The sequence below is a fragment of the Schistocerca cancellata genome, chromosome 3 (genome assembly GCF_023864275.1).
Source record: "Schistocerca cancellata isolate TAMUIC-IGC-003103 chromosome 3, iqSchCanc2.1, whole genome shotgun sequence".
Classification (NCBI taxonomy): Eukaryota; Metazoa; Arthropoda; class Insecta; order Orthoptera; family Acrididae; genus Schistocerca; species Schistocerca cancellata.
This window is the reverse complement of record NC_064628.1, coordinates 316,083,282-316,098,989: the sequence shown is the minus strand read 5'-3', so window position 1 is coordinate 316,098,989 and position 15,708 is coordinate 316,083,282. Positions and strand designations below refer to the sequence as shown.

General features: G+C 42.9%; 1 protein-coding gene across 1 annotated transcript in view; it reads left to right on the top strand.

The window, feature by feature from the left end:
- LOC126176287 (dipeptidase 1-like) overlaps positions 1–15,708 on the top strand; it is a 338,246-nt gene that overhangs the window by 139,562 nt on the left and 182,976 nt on the right. The gene's annotated exons all lie outside the window — the stretch shown is intronic.

The window sequence follows — 15,708 nt, the reverse complement described above, 5'->3', positions numbered from 1 at the left end:
CATCAGGTTTATACTTGATATATTCGGTAATATAGCTGATTTCGTTGTGATGGCACCTTTGTAGATGGGAGATTGAAATTTCGTTAAAAGATCTCGCCACAAAAAAAAAAAAAAAAAAAAAAAAAAAACGTCTGATTACAGCTCCAACTCGCAAATCATATCCGTGGGACTCCAGGTATACTGCTGCAGAACTACTCATTCTGAGACATGTCGATCTTTGGAGGAGTACGATGTTAGACTCTTTTCTCAACCCCCATGATGCATCCACCTCTGTCCCTACAGCCATTACCGCATCACATACAAACAGCTGTAACTCCTCGCACTGGATCACGAACCTCCTCCTGCACATCAGGTCTATCCCACACCTGGCCAACCAGCCATCATTCGCCTTGCTGGACAGCTGCCAATCATTACACACTTGCAAAGGTTGTCCTACCGTCTCAGAAGAACTGGGTCTTTAAATGTCGCTGGGCTACATAGAAAGATGTCGAACAATATGCGTCTCGTCCTACCACCTGTAAACTGAAACGTTCTCTCATGTTGTTTCGAAATAAGCGGTAAAGGCTGTCCCAGTGAACAACAGCAAATTACCTATCTGCAGAGCACGCCATGCTAAATGTGTATTAGCCTGAAGACCTGTGTTTTCCTCAGAATAGAGCCCAATATGTTCCCCATTGGCTCCCACCAAATTAGAGCGTGGATGGGTCAAGAACTTAACTGAGAATCCCTTTAGGGAAAGCAAAGTTCTTTTCCATGATAACTATTGAGAAAATTTAGAGAACCGACAATAGAAGCTAATTGCAGAAGGATTCTACTGCCATCTGCATACATGTTGCGCAAGGACAATGAACATAAGAAAAACGAAATCTGCGCTCATACGCAGGCATAGGGAAAGTTTTTTTCCCCCATTCTATTTGTGGGTGGAATAGGAAAGGAAATGGCTAGCAGTGAAACAGGTTACCCTCTCCCACGCATCGTATGATGGCTTGTAAAGTATGCATATAGATGTGGATGTAAATTCAGTCTACCTACTAAGACGTTAATTTAAAAAAAATGTTGTCTCTTATTCATCGAGGAGACACTAGCTGCAACTTCTGCTGCTGGTTGACTTGAAGTATAAATCTTCTTAATTTTCTCATTGCAATCACTTCGCGAGGTATATGTGGCAGGTAGAAATATATTGGCCCATAACTCTTAAAACAAGCGGTATAGAGCTCACGTCTCATCTCCTCTTTCATCAGAATATCGCTTACGTATCATATTCTCACTAATCTTCCCACCTTCGATACATGGCGTTTGAATCCATTTGATTTCAACGATCCGGCGGCAGAATTATCCGACATTAGATGCTTTACAGGATTCCTGTTATTCACGGTACAGCCGTGAAATGCTAGTACGGCAAAATCCCCATTTCATCACTACCTCGGAGATGCTGTTTCCAATCGGTCACGCACCGACTATAACACCACGTTCAAACTCACTCAGATCTTGATAACCTGCCATTTTAGCAGCAGTAACCGATCTAGCAACTGTGCCAGAAACTTGTTGTCTCATATAGGCGTTGTCAATAGCAGCGCCGAGTTCTGCCCGTTTCCAAATCCCTCTATTTGAATACGCATGCCTATACCAGTTCATTAGGCGCTTCGGTGTACATGACATGCAATAGTATAGTTTTAATAGCAGATTTGTTAATGGTGCCGGCCGTTGTGGCCGAGATGTTCTAGGTTCTTGAGTCCGGAACTGCGCTGCTGCTACGGTCACAGGTTCCAATCCTGTCTCGGGCATGGATGTGTGTGATGTCCTTAGGTTAGTTAGGTTTAAGTAGTTCTATGTCTAGGGGACTGCTGATCTCAGATGTTAAGTCCCATAGTGCTCAGAGCCATCTGAACCATCTGTTAATGGAGGGAGGGGCACTATACACTTATAATTTTAATTAAATAGTCCTACAGACTTCAGGAAGCTGCGTTATATACATCTGATTACATTGGTTCGCTAATTCGGCTGTATTTTAATCTTAAGCATATTTCATTTCGAATCGGTAATGTGTCTCCATGACGTGGAACACTCTAGTTTTAACGCCTCATATGTTGATGGTGGGAGGGCATACCATGCACAGCATCGCCGTACTTAAATAGTACTGACAGACGTCTGACAACGACACTAATTCGCTAGTAAGTGTTGCATTGGTTTGGTCTATATTGCGTTTGTGAGTTAATTGTCTCTTGATGTACAGTTATTGGGTAAGCGTGTAAGTACAATGGTTGGTTTTAAATAAATTACTAAGACTATGCATACGTGCACTGTCCTTATGGATATAATCTGCTCTAGATGCGTTACACTATCATGGTCAGTCCACTAGGGAACAGTAAGTGGGAGCAGAAAGCGAGCTACTCTGTGATCAATTCCCAAATCATCCTTTGTCCTGCAGTATGTCTGAATTGAGTGTGGAGTATGAGGCTGTTGCACTGATGTATCTCATAAGCGATTCAATTGACAGCTCTGTGATACTGATACAGTCTTACTGTGGAGGTATATTCCACTAGAAAGAAGGTGATGTATCGCTCACGAAACGCTGTGCTTTCAGTGACAACTCTAACACCAATAGAATGTCATATTTGTAGCCTAGTAATCATAGGGATACGATACAGGTATTAGGACAAGTACAGGAAATATTTACAGGCAATCATTCAGTATCGCTGAACTGTAGGTATTATGCTTCCGAATTTCTTTGTGCAGTCCAGGTATACTCTGCATGGTTGTAACTTTCCTCCTGTATTTCAGTGTGCTATTTTTTTCGTTGTGATTGCTCTTTACCTAATCAGTGGCGGGTGGAGGGCTACACAGCGCTCTAACTAATGGAACAGTGCAGTCGGATCGTGATGTATTTCGAGGAAATTAACAGTGGTCTGTGACTTGGCTGGCAGGCAGATTAAAATGCTATGTATCAAAGACTGGAAGATTCCTGAGAATGTGACAGATAAGTGGGACTATGACGAAAGGGGATTTGAGGGGTGAGCTCTATACCGCTTCTTCTAAGTTTTGTGGGCAAAGGAATTACTGCATGTGACGTACATCTCTCGAAGTGACTTCAGTGAGAAAATTTAGGTCTAATGTGAAGATTTTTGCTGAGAGACAATCAGCAGTAGAAATTCTGTCTTGTGTTTCCTCTATAAATAAGAGGCAACATCCTTCCATGAGTTTTGTGTGCCTATAAATGGATAGACTTACATGCTAATAGGCACACTGAATTTCCGTCTTCATCTATAAGTAGACTTCGCAAGCCATCATACAGTGCTTGTGGAAGTGTAGCCTACACCTCTATTAGTCATTTCATTTTCTACTCCACTTGCAAATAGAACGAGGGGAAAGAAGACTTTTTACATTTATCCTTATGAGCGTAAATTACTCATCTCTCATCTCCTGGTCCCGAAGGGAAATGTAATTGGCGGCGGTAGAAACCTGACGCAGTCGATTTAAACTGTCAGTTTTTCAAAAAGAACATAGCCTTTCCTCCAGGGATTTCAATTTTAGTTCTCTAAGCACCCACCCACTAATTTGGTGGATGCTAATAGAAATGCATCTACAGGGCTACATATTCTGAGGAGATCCCAGGTCTGCCGTGTCATACACGTCTGGGATGTGTTGGGCAGCGGAGAGGCATAATGCTTTTGTTCACTGGGTCAGCATTTAGCGCATTTCGGAAACACACCTCAGAACGTATCTCTTTGCAGGTGGGAGGATAGGAAGCATATTTTTCAGCATATTGATACGTAGTTCAGCGACATTTCAGAATGCAGTCAATCTGAGAAGGAAAGGACAACTTCTGCAAGTCTGGCGTCATTAACAGCTGTCCCGCACGGTGAGGGTTTGCTTTTTGGCCAGGAGCGGCAGAGCCCCGACGTGTAAGTCAAAGTTCCTGACCTGATAGCAGTGTTGGCAGCTCTTCACATGCGAGCTGTGAGCTAATTGTAATTTGGGCTGCCTTAATGAACGGCACTAGTATTGCTACAAATCTACGTGTAATTGACGAGATGAAGTGGATAGAGTTTTTTTTAATTTTTTTAATGCGTTGTCCTCAGTCTGTTTGTATACAATGTATTGTGACTGTTTTAGAAATCTTACTTCAATTTTGTCTTTTTATCTGAAAGATTCTGATGGTGGCTGTGGTGGAAACGCTTAAAGTTAATAAAAAAAGAAATAATGTTTATCAAGAAGGACAATTACATTGACCAGCAAATTAAGGTCACAGCCGTTATCTGGCCCTAGAAGTGTATTGCAACTTAAAAAAATGGTTTCGAAATTATGTCTTACCATTACATAATTAACGTGAAGCTTTCCTTTATCGCCAGATCCCATCCACGTATACGACCTTTTATCATGATATTTAAACAAGTATTAGAAACGATTAAATTACCCTCTGTGCAAAATTCCTCCCGACAGCTTCCCCTTTCATTTAGATTCCCCAGTCCAATGTACCTTGTAATTTTTCCTTCTCTTCTTTTCCCTATTATCGAGTTGCAGTCACCCGTGAAAACTAAACTTCTGCCTGCCTTAAAATATCCGAATAATTTCTTTTGTCTTATTTATTTACCTACCTCTTTACTACAAAACATTTGGTGCAAAATTGGCGTTAGATTTCACAAATTATCAAAAATATACTTTTAATCTAGTGAACACGCATCAAATGTACAGGGTAACAAGAATACAACTACGAAAATTCGTACGAAGTCCAAGTATATTTAAAAACTTGCGTCACATCACGAACATCGCGCTACGTAAACAGTCGTTCGGAAGTACAGAAATACGCACAGTCACTGAAAACTCTTGGGCAAATGACATGAACAGTACTATACACGATGTATCTAAAAGAATCATCCGATTTAAAAGAAATCATAACTATTGTGTTATTTGACATATGTGAACAACGTACTGTTGGACAAAGCAAATTCTCGATTTTTACAACGTTCCCGCTAGGTAGTAGCACTGGCATCTGAAAGTGCGGGAATTTTTAAATGAAAGAGCTACTGAACATACGGCTTGGTTGCGCTGGACCAAATGATTCAGCCTTACATTGCTGGCCTCCAAGATCACCGGACCTGACTGTGTGTGATTATTTCTTTTGGGTGTTTACAAAAGACTCTGTTTATGTGCCTCCGTTACCAACGACAACAAATGAACTGAGACACCGCATAACAGCAGCTGAGGGAACTGTAACTTAAGACATGCTAATTCCGTGCATCTCAAGTGGAGCGTATTCAACATCTATGAAAGGGTATGAAAAAAAACTTATTGAGTTTCAATTTCATCAAAACACAACATTTACTGTATATGATTATTAGTTTCAGAAACATAGACGTGCCAAATCGGATGATTCTTTTATGTACACTCTGTACATATCATAACACAGATCTAAAGTCTGACTTACTTGGCACATACGACGTCACAAAAATGGAATACAGGATATCGGATTATATTTGTAAATAAAATTGCGCAATTACAGATTTTGTTCATAGCCGAAGTCGCGACGTATTCTACGAAAACATGCCAAAGAGCACCGTAGCGCCTGTTTATCTCATTCGTAATGGTGAAAATCACTTTAAAGGCAACAAAGCATGGCTTACGCTTGTGGTGGGTTTCAATGTAAACGTTGCACCCGTCGACATAACTCCATGCGCATGAGAATGAACGCATTTCCATCATATGTTTTCATTTACATATTGATCTATTGAACCACTGCTCTAGAACACGTTTCGTACTTGACAGTAGGTTACAAATCAAGAGGTGGACTGGTTCAGTAAACTCAGCTGTTACACCCGTGTGCATACAGACTTCTAAACACGGCGTCAGTGCCTCCACTGGACGAATGTAATACTGTATTAGCAAAGGTCAACAGAATGGACTGTGTCAAGTAACCAGCAGAGTGCTCTAGTCTGATCTCCGAATAGGTGAAAAGTTGTTTATGTCAGGTAATATTGATCTCACTAGGATTGTAGCATCACTATCAATGAAACTGATTTGAATTCTAATTTTCTTATTGTTTAATAAATGGTCGCACTTTCAGTAGTATCACACAGGATAAGACATTGAAGATCACAACTAGATCTTAAAATTCTGTTCTCACTCTTAACGAATGGTATATCTACCGGAAAGTTATTCATTTCTGTCCATAGGGTGCCGTGTTTGTTGCAGGATATATGTACAACAATATTCAATGTGAAATGCCACAGACCCAGCAGCACAGATGGCACTTAGACCAAGTCATTAACGCTATACGACTGTAGCGCAGAATGCCGGCGTCGAAAGCCTTGAACACGGTCCCACCTAAACTTTGTCGTAAAGAAACAAGCTGATGGAGATGTACGAGCTGATTTTAAAAAGAAACTGACCTCCAGCACAAAATGTACATTTGCAGAAAACGAATTAACATCTCTCACTGGGTATCATTTCCCAATTTCTTTCATGCGGTAGTGGTCATTTCCGAGTATCCTGCACGCGACGAAACTTCGTCCAGCTCTTCTCTGATATGTGGCGAAGAAAGACGTAACTCCCTACTCGCTATACATTAGATATTAGAATTCGCTCAACCACATAAAATTTCAAACTATGTGTACCGAGAGCAGGCTCCGATGCTCAGTTAGAATATGCAAGCAAACTGTGTGTTATGCACTAGTGCGCTAATTATAGAGCTTAAACAAACTTTCGCATCTGAAACAGAAATTTCATGAGCCGAACAGAAGTGACGAAGACAATAATTACACTGGAGGCATCGTGATTTATGGCGGACCCTGAGCATTAAAAGTCTTGGACATGGTTCGAAATTCTGTAGGATGTATATCGAACTTCCTTGCAGATTAAAACTGTGTGCTGGACCGAGACTCGAACTCCAGACCTTAGCCTTTCGCACGGAAGTGCTCTATCGACTAAGCTACACGAGCACGACTCACAACCCCTCCTCACATCTTTACTTCCGCCAGTACCTCGTCTCTTACCTTGCAAACTTCAGAGAAGCACACCTGCGAAACTTGTAGAACTAGCACTCCTGGAAGGAACGATATTGCGGAAACATGGCTTAGCCATAGCCTGGAGGATGTTTCCAGAATGAAATTTTCGCCCAGCAGTGGAGTGTGCGCGGATACAAAACTTCCTGGCTGATTAAAACTGTTTGCAACAGGGTAGAGCAGCCTCCCGCGAAAGGGAAAGGTCCCGAGTTCGGGTCTCGGTCCGGCAAATTCAATTTGCCCCGAAGCTTCATATCAGCTCACATTCAGGATGTGTTGCGACAACGGACGGCTATGTACGCGCTGCAACGTGATTCCATGATGGCCAGATGGTTGGAAAGGAGTTTTTCTGGGAGGGCGTTTCATTCCTCTACTAGCGTGGTAGGCAACGGCTGTATCGTAGTTGGAACATGTGGATGTGCTGCAGTATGTCTCTCCAAAGAATCCCACATAGCTCGATTGGATTAAAGTCGGGAACAAGCCAGTCCATTCGTCGAATACCCTAATGTTCTTAGAGGGCCTCAAATGGCGTGGTTCGATGCGGCCAGTCACTTTCTTCCATAAAAATGAAATAGGGCTGAATTCATCACTAAAAAGCTGCACGTGGGATAGGAGTAGAATGTCACGTTAACGTTGGACTACTACGTTCACAGGTTTGGAGGTCCCTACGTCCCACACCATAACACTTCGACCACCAAAACGACTATGGTCGGCAGTGTTCATGGACACATTAAATGTTCCCACCTATCCCCAGATCCAGTACTCAGACTGAGTCTGTTCTAATCGGAGAAGAGCACGCGAACTCACTCCCCGTTAGTCCAGTCCTCTGCTCTTGGCAACATCACTCACCACCGGTGCCACTGATGTCCGGGTGTCAACGGAACACAACGGCAAACAGACCACCACCATGCTGTCACCGCACATCAGTGGAGCCAGAGACTGCACGCCTTGCAGCCCAGTTAAATAAGGTTGTAACTGCGCAGGCTGTTTGACGTGGGTTCCCTCGTGCCTGTTGCAGAACGTAGCGGTCATCTGCAGTCAACCTTCTCCTCTCCTTCGCGCAACAGTGCCTCTGATATGCTAAACCACACTTTTATATGAAACAGCACTCTAAACACTGCCAAATCCTTAGCTACAGTCCTCAAGATTTGTTCATTCTCGAGGTTCCTGGTTATTCTTTCTCGTGTGAAGTAAAATATATGGGTTGTGGGCAATGTTGCAACGGAGAATCCAACCACAGTCCACTGTAAATGCTCGCAGATTGACTCATGATATCTATTCCCTTCCTTCAACTGACTCGCGTTCTGTAGACAGGCCCAATTTGCGCTATACTCACGCTGACGTGTCGCCAAGTGACGTCCAGCTTCCTGTGCGAGACTGGGAGAAAACTATTAAGTTACTGTGTATATCTCATCCCTAAGACCAGCGTGAGCAAAATTTTAGTACTTTATTTACACTTCAGAATCACAACGTCACCACCATCTGAAATCGAAGATTAGTAATAAAAGTACACCCTTTGAACGTCCACAGACGACACACATCCTTATAATTCTAAATCGATAAATCACTTGCTATTGGACTACGATGAGGAATAGCCTTATAACCTTATTTATTCCATCAGAAGTATTATTTTTCGTATCATTTTTTGAGCTTTCTTCAGCAGAAGACTAGCACCAACAAGCAGGGGTCTGATCAACGGGTTGATTCAAAACACGGTTGTGTTTTGAATCAACACAACACAACCGTGTGTCTGCCGGATATCGACGTAATTTTATTTGCAAAATTGGCTTAACAACTAGCAGGGGTATCCACAAAATAGACTGTGTATTCACTCAGACCATGACTGAAGATTTTAGATGTGACGAGATATAGGACACACTTTCAAATATTTTTTGAGATGTCAGTCTTCCGTCTGGTTTGATGCCGCCGGTCACTCTCCTTTGCCAGACTTTTCATCTCGGAGAAGCACTTGCAACTTAGGTCCTCAATATTTCCCTGGATGTATGCGAATCTCTGTATTCCTCTACAGTTTTTAACCTCTAGAGCCCCCTCTAGTAGCATGGAAATTATTCCCTGATGTCCAAAGGGATGTACTATCATCCTCTGCCTTCATCGTAATGTTTTCCATATAGTGCTTTCCTTGCCAGTGCTGCGGGAAACCTAATTTTCAACATTCTACTGTAGCACCACATCTCAAAAGCTTCGATTCTCTTCTGTTCCTATTCTCCCAAAGTCCGTGTCTCACTGTCAAACAATGGTGAGCTCCTAAATTACATTCTCAGAAATTTCTTCCTCATCTTAATGTCAATGTTTGACACTAGCAGACTTCTCTTGGCCAGGAATGCTCTTTTTTCCAGTGGTAATCAGCTTATTATGTCCCCCTTGCTCCACTCATTATACATTATTTTGCTGCCTAGATAGCAGATTTAATTAACCTCATTTACTTCGTGGTCACCAATTATGATGTTAGTTTGTCGATGTTCTCATTTCTGCTAATTCTCATTACCTTCATCTTGCTTCGATTTACTCTCATTCCAATTCTGCACTCATGAGACTGTTAATTCCATTCAACAAGTCCTGTCATTCTTCTTTACTTTCACAGACGATAGTAATGTCATGGAATATTAACACTGGCAACCTTTCAACTTCAATTTTAATCGCACTCTTGGACCTTTCTTTTGTTTCCGTCATTGCTACTTCGACGTAGCGGTTGGGCAGCACGGGCGAAAGACTACTTCCTTGTGTTAACCCTTTTTAATCAGTGCGCTTTATTCTTCATCTTCCACTCCTATAATATTCCGTCTTGGTTTTGTACATATTGTGTATTACTCTTGATCCATTATAGCTCACGCCTATTTTTCTCAGGATTTCGGACTTCTTGCACCAATTTACGTTATAGAAAGCCTTAACTACATACTATATCATTTTAACTATATGCATCTGATGTTGCTTACTAACCTGTACAATAATTATTCGTCATGTTGTCTGTTCAAGTTTACTCCTAAGTAGTATTTTGATACTTTTTTATAATAATTTAAATATTCTTCTAAGATTTCAATAAGAGTGATTTTTATGTAAAACACTTAGGTAATTTCCTTGAAATTGTACTTTGGTGAAACTTTAATCATCATTTTATGAAGAACATTGCGAGTACTTCGTAAATAAGGCTCACTGAATGATTATGACATTTACTGCTTCACAAAGCGTATTAAACGTAGCTCAAGGAAGTATTTTTTTCAGTTTAATAAAATAGTGTACTCGATTCGTATTAGGATAATAAAGCAAATAATTGGTCGAGACAATTTTACTGCATTTAGCTGAATATTAGAGATGTAAATGGTGACTATGATGATTTCTTGTGGCTGTTCAAAATGATGGCAAAAGTATACATGTAACAAGCTCTGAAAATTCTCATCTTGGCGTCGGAGTTTCGTAATACAGTGTTATCCAGATTATGCTGTGAATAAAACGACCAACTGCATGTGGTTGTTGTTGTTGTTGTTTTGTTGTGGTCTTCAGTCCAGAGACTGGTTTGATGCAGCTCTCCATGCTACTCTTTCCTGTGCAAGATTCTTCATCTCCTAGTACCTACTGCAACCTACATCCTTTTGAATCTGTCTAATGTATTCATCTCTTGGTCTCCCTCTACGATTTTTACCCTCCACGCTGCCCTCCAATAGTTAAATTGGTGATCCCTTGATGCTTCAGAATATGCTCTACCAACCGATCCCTTCTTGTAGTCAAGTTGCGCCACAAATTTCTCTTCTCTCCAATTCTATTCAATACCTCCTCATTAGTTATGTTATGAAACCATCTAAACTTCAGTGTAGCCCACATACTTGGCTACACTCCACACAAATAATTTCAGAATCGACTTCCTGACACTTAAATCTATACTCGATGTTAACAAATTTCTCTTCTTCAGATTCTTTCCTTGCTATTGCCAGTCTACATTTTATATCCTCTCTACTTCGACCATCGTCATTTATTTTGCTCCCTAAATAGCAAAACCCGTTTAGAATTTTTAATCTAATTCCTGCAGCATCACCATATTTAATTCGACTACATTCCATTATTCTCGTTTTGCTTTTGTTGATGTTCATATTATATCCGCCTTTCAAGACCCTGTCCATTCCGTTCAGCTGCTCTTCCAAGTCCTTTTCTGTCTCGTTCTTACAAGCCTGAGTTTTACTGAAACGACCTTTTCTGTTAAGCAAATTACACTACTGGCCATTAAAATTACTACACCACGAAGATTACCTGCTACAGACGCGAAATTTAACCGACAGGAAGAAGATCCTGTGATATGCAAATGATTAGCTTTTCAGAGCATTCACACAAGGTTGGCGCCCATGGCGACACCTACAACATGCTGACGTAAGGAAAGTTTCCAACCGATTTCTCATACACAAACAGCAGTTGACCGGCGTTGCCTGGTGAAACGTTGTTGTGATGCCTCGTGTAAGGAGGAGAAATGCTTACCATCACGTTTCAGACTTTGATAAAGGTCGGATTGTAGCCTATCGCGATTGTGGTTTATCGTATTGCGACATTGCTGCTCGCGTTGGTCGAGATCCAATGACTGTTAGCAGAATATGGAATCGGTGGGTTCAGGAGGGTACTACAGAACCACCGCCACACACCGTCAGGTGGCTTGCGGAGTATGGATGTAGATGTAGATTCCAATGCCCATATCACTAGCAGTCGAGATGACAGGAATATTATCCGCATGGCTGTAACAGATCGTGCAGCCACGTCTCGATCCCTGAGTCAACAGATAGGGACGTTCGCAAGACAACAGCCATCTGCACGAACAGTTGCAGCAGCAGGGACTATCAGCTCGGAGACCATGGTTGCGGTTACCCTTGACGCTGCATCACAGACAGGAGCGCCTGCGATGGTGTACTCAACGACGATCCTGGGTGCACGAATGGCAAAACGTCATTTTTTCGGATCAATCCCTGTTCTGTTTACAGCATCATGATGGTCGCATCCCTGTTTGGCGACATCGCGGTGAACGCACATTGGAAGCGTGTATTCGTCATCGAAATACAGGCCTATCACCGGTCGTGATGGTCTGGGGTCCCATTGGTTACACGTCTGGGTCACCTCTTGTTCGCACTGACGGCACTTTGAACAGTGGACGTTACACTTCAGATGTGTTACAACCCGTGGCTCTACCCTTCATTCGATCCCTGCGAAACGCTACATTCAGCAGGATAATGCTCGACCGCATGTTGCACGTCCTGTACGGACCTTTCTGGGTACAGAAAATGTTCGACTGCTGCCCTGGCCAGCACATTCTCCAGATCTCTCACCAACTGAAAACGTCTGGTCACTGGTGGCCGAGCAACTGGCTCGTCACAATACGCCAGTCAGTACTCTTGATGAAGTGTGGTATCGTGTTGAAGCTGCATGGACAGCTGTACCTGTACACGCCATCCAAGCTCTGTTTGACTCAATGCCCAGGCGTATCAAGGCCGTTAATACGGCCAGAGGTGGTTGATCTGGGTACTGATTTCTCAGGATCTATGCACACAAATTGCGTGAAAATGTAATCACATGTCAGGTCTAGTATAATATATTTGTCAATGAATACCCGTTTATCATCTGCATTTCTTCTTGGTGTAGCAATTTTAATGGCCAGTAGTGTATTAAGGCTACTGATATGACTTGCCTGTGTCTTGAGTTTATTCTAACGGCTTCTACCTTTTGCCATAGTTTGTTTACATAAATTTTTAAAAATATACTTCATATTGAAAGGTTTTTTACTGAAGTGTTTTGTCGAATCCTACTGCTCTGATTCCATATCATGTGTTTCGACCAGTCCTCTTGCTGGTTGTGGAAAACTGATCATAAACTTCAAGTCATTCGCGTAACTACTATTTTCTACGGAATGGTTTCCATTTTTTTTTCGTCAACTGGCTCCTGTTACGTTCGTCAAGGACTCATCATCTGAATCTGATCGTTTACATACGCGTGGTATTCCACCATTTCTGCAGCGGTACCTGCGTGTTCAATTTGGTAACTGCTATTGGGCACCTTGATATTTCTCGGCAACCCCGCACTCCCACCTTCTGTTTACTTTGAGGGCTTTTGCTTTTGTATTCATTTTAATATTGAATATGAGTAGCAGGTTAATTTCTAAACTCCCGCAATAATAAGTATTATTTGCCTTATCGAAGTAACAGCAAGTTAATGCCGCTGGACATTCAGTACTCATACTACACTCCTGGAAATTGAAATAAGAACACCGTGAATTCATTGTCCCAGGAAGGGGAAACTTTATTGACACATTCCTGGGGTCAGATACATCACATGATCACACTGACAGAACCACAGGCACATAGACACAGGCAACAGAGCATGCACAATGTCGGCACTAGTACAGTGTATATCCACCTTTCGCAGCAATGCAGGCTGCTATTCTCCCATGGAGACGATTGTAGAGATGCTTTATGTAGTCCTGTGGAACGGCTTGCCATGCCATTTCCACCTGGCGTCTCAGTTGGACCAGCGTTCGTGCTGGACGTGCAGACCGCGTGAGACGACGCTTCATCCAGTCCCAAACATGCTCAATGGGGGACAGATCCGGAGATCTTGCTGGCCAGGGTAGTTGACTTAAACCTTCTAGAGCGGGTTGGGTGGCACGGGATACATGCGGACGTGCATTGTCCTGTTGGAACAGCAAGTTCCCTTGCCGGTCTAGGAATGGTAGAACGATGGGTTCGATGACGGTTTGGATGTACCGTGCAGTATTCAGTGTCCCCTCGACGATCACCAGTGGTGTACGGCCAGTGTAGGAGATCGCTCCCCACACCATGATGCCGGGTGTTGGCCCTGTGTGCCTCGGTCGTATGCAGTCCTGACTGTGGCGCTCACCTGCACGGCGCCAAACACGCATACGACCATCATTGGCACCAAGGCAGAAGCGACTCTCATCGCTGAAGACGACACGTCTCCATTAGTCCCTCCATTCACGCCTGTCGCGACACCACTGGAGGCGGGCTGCACGATGTTGGGGCGTGAGCGGAAGACGGCCTAACGGTGTGCGGGACCGTAGCCCAGCTTCATGGAGACGGTTGCGAATGGTCCTCGCCGATACCCCAGGAGCAACAGTGTCCCTAATTTGCTGGGAAGTGGCGGTGCGGTCCCCTACGGCACTGCGTAGGATCCTACGGTCTTGGCGTGCATCCGTGCGTCGCTGCGGTCCGGTCCCAGGTCGACGGGCACGTGCACCTTCCGCCGACCACTGGCGACAACATCGATGTACTGTGGAGACCTCACGCCCCACGTGTTGAGCAATTTGGCGGTACGTCCACCCGGCCTCCCGCATGCCCACTATACGCCCTCGCTCAAAGTCCGTCAACTGCACATACGGTTCACGTCCACGCTGTCGCGGCATGCTACCAGTGTTAAAAGACTGCGATGGAGCTCCGTATGCCACGGCAAACTGGCTGACACTAACGGCGGCGGTGCACAAATGCTGCGCAGCTAGCGCCATTCGACGGCCAACACCGCGGTTCCTGGTGTGTCCGCTGTGCCGTGCGTGTGATCATTGCTTGTACAGCCCTCTCGCAGTGTCCGGAGCAAGTATGGTGGGTCTGACACACCGGTGTCAATGTGTTCTTTTTTCCATTTCCAGGAGTGTACATTCGTTTCGCGTTTAGTACTTCTGCTGTGACCTGCCTTTACCTGAACAAGTACTAAACGAGGTGGTGTCCTGCAGCACTGATAAGGTTATCCTGTGAAAGAATACTTATATGACGGTGCTCTATGTAATGGTTGAGGTACAGGGTTATTTCATTTCTCGAAATAGTAGCGTCGGAAGGGGCCAGTAACAGAATAAACGGAATTCGTTCGAAGATTCTATTTGTTACAAGTTAGCTGCAATTACGTAAAAGGAAACGATCGTCAGCCTAATTATCACTGTTGTGTCAGATTATAGCAGTGCTCGTACAGAAATTTAACTATTGGGATTGACTTTACTTGATACTGAAACTCTGTTTTGCAGATAAGATACAAGGTAGTAGCTCAAATTAGCAAGCAATGTAACGGCGACTTTACATGAAAATACAGAAGGAATTAACCGTTGTGGTAACAACTGGCTCATTAAAACAGGACGTTAATGATCATTAGGTGTGAATTGTTACTACTGTTGAAGCACCACTAGTTTGGGCAAGAGGGTCTTTTAGCAGTTTAGTTATTGAAAAATACTGTCACTGAAATGATTTTCAGACAGTTATAATCTCTGTTCTGATTACTATTTGTTTTCTCAGTTCATTATACTCAAATGAAACACATTGCCCATAGGTCTGTTACAGTTTGAATAGTGGTAGCGAGTTACTTATTATAGCAGACACAAGTTACTACAATGAAAGATGAAAAATGTTAGTAAATTTTCTGTAATATATTCTGCAAAACTGGCTCAGCAACTAGCATGGGGACGCAGAAATTATTCTATAAATTAATGCAGACCGTCAATGAAAATTTTAGTTGACACACAATATCAGAACACTTTTATCTACATGCACATGTAACATAAACAGTGTTACTTACAAATCTCTGCAATGATTATTCCTCATGCTGGTCCATCACGCTTACTTTCCAGTACTATTTTGATTGATCACAGTATTATGCTAATGATTTTGATGCTTACCGACATTTCAGTAAGAGTACCATTTAAGCAAAACACTTTAGATCATAGATA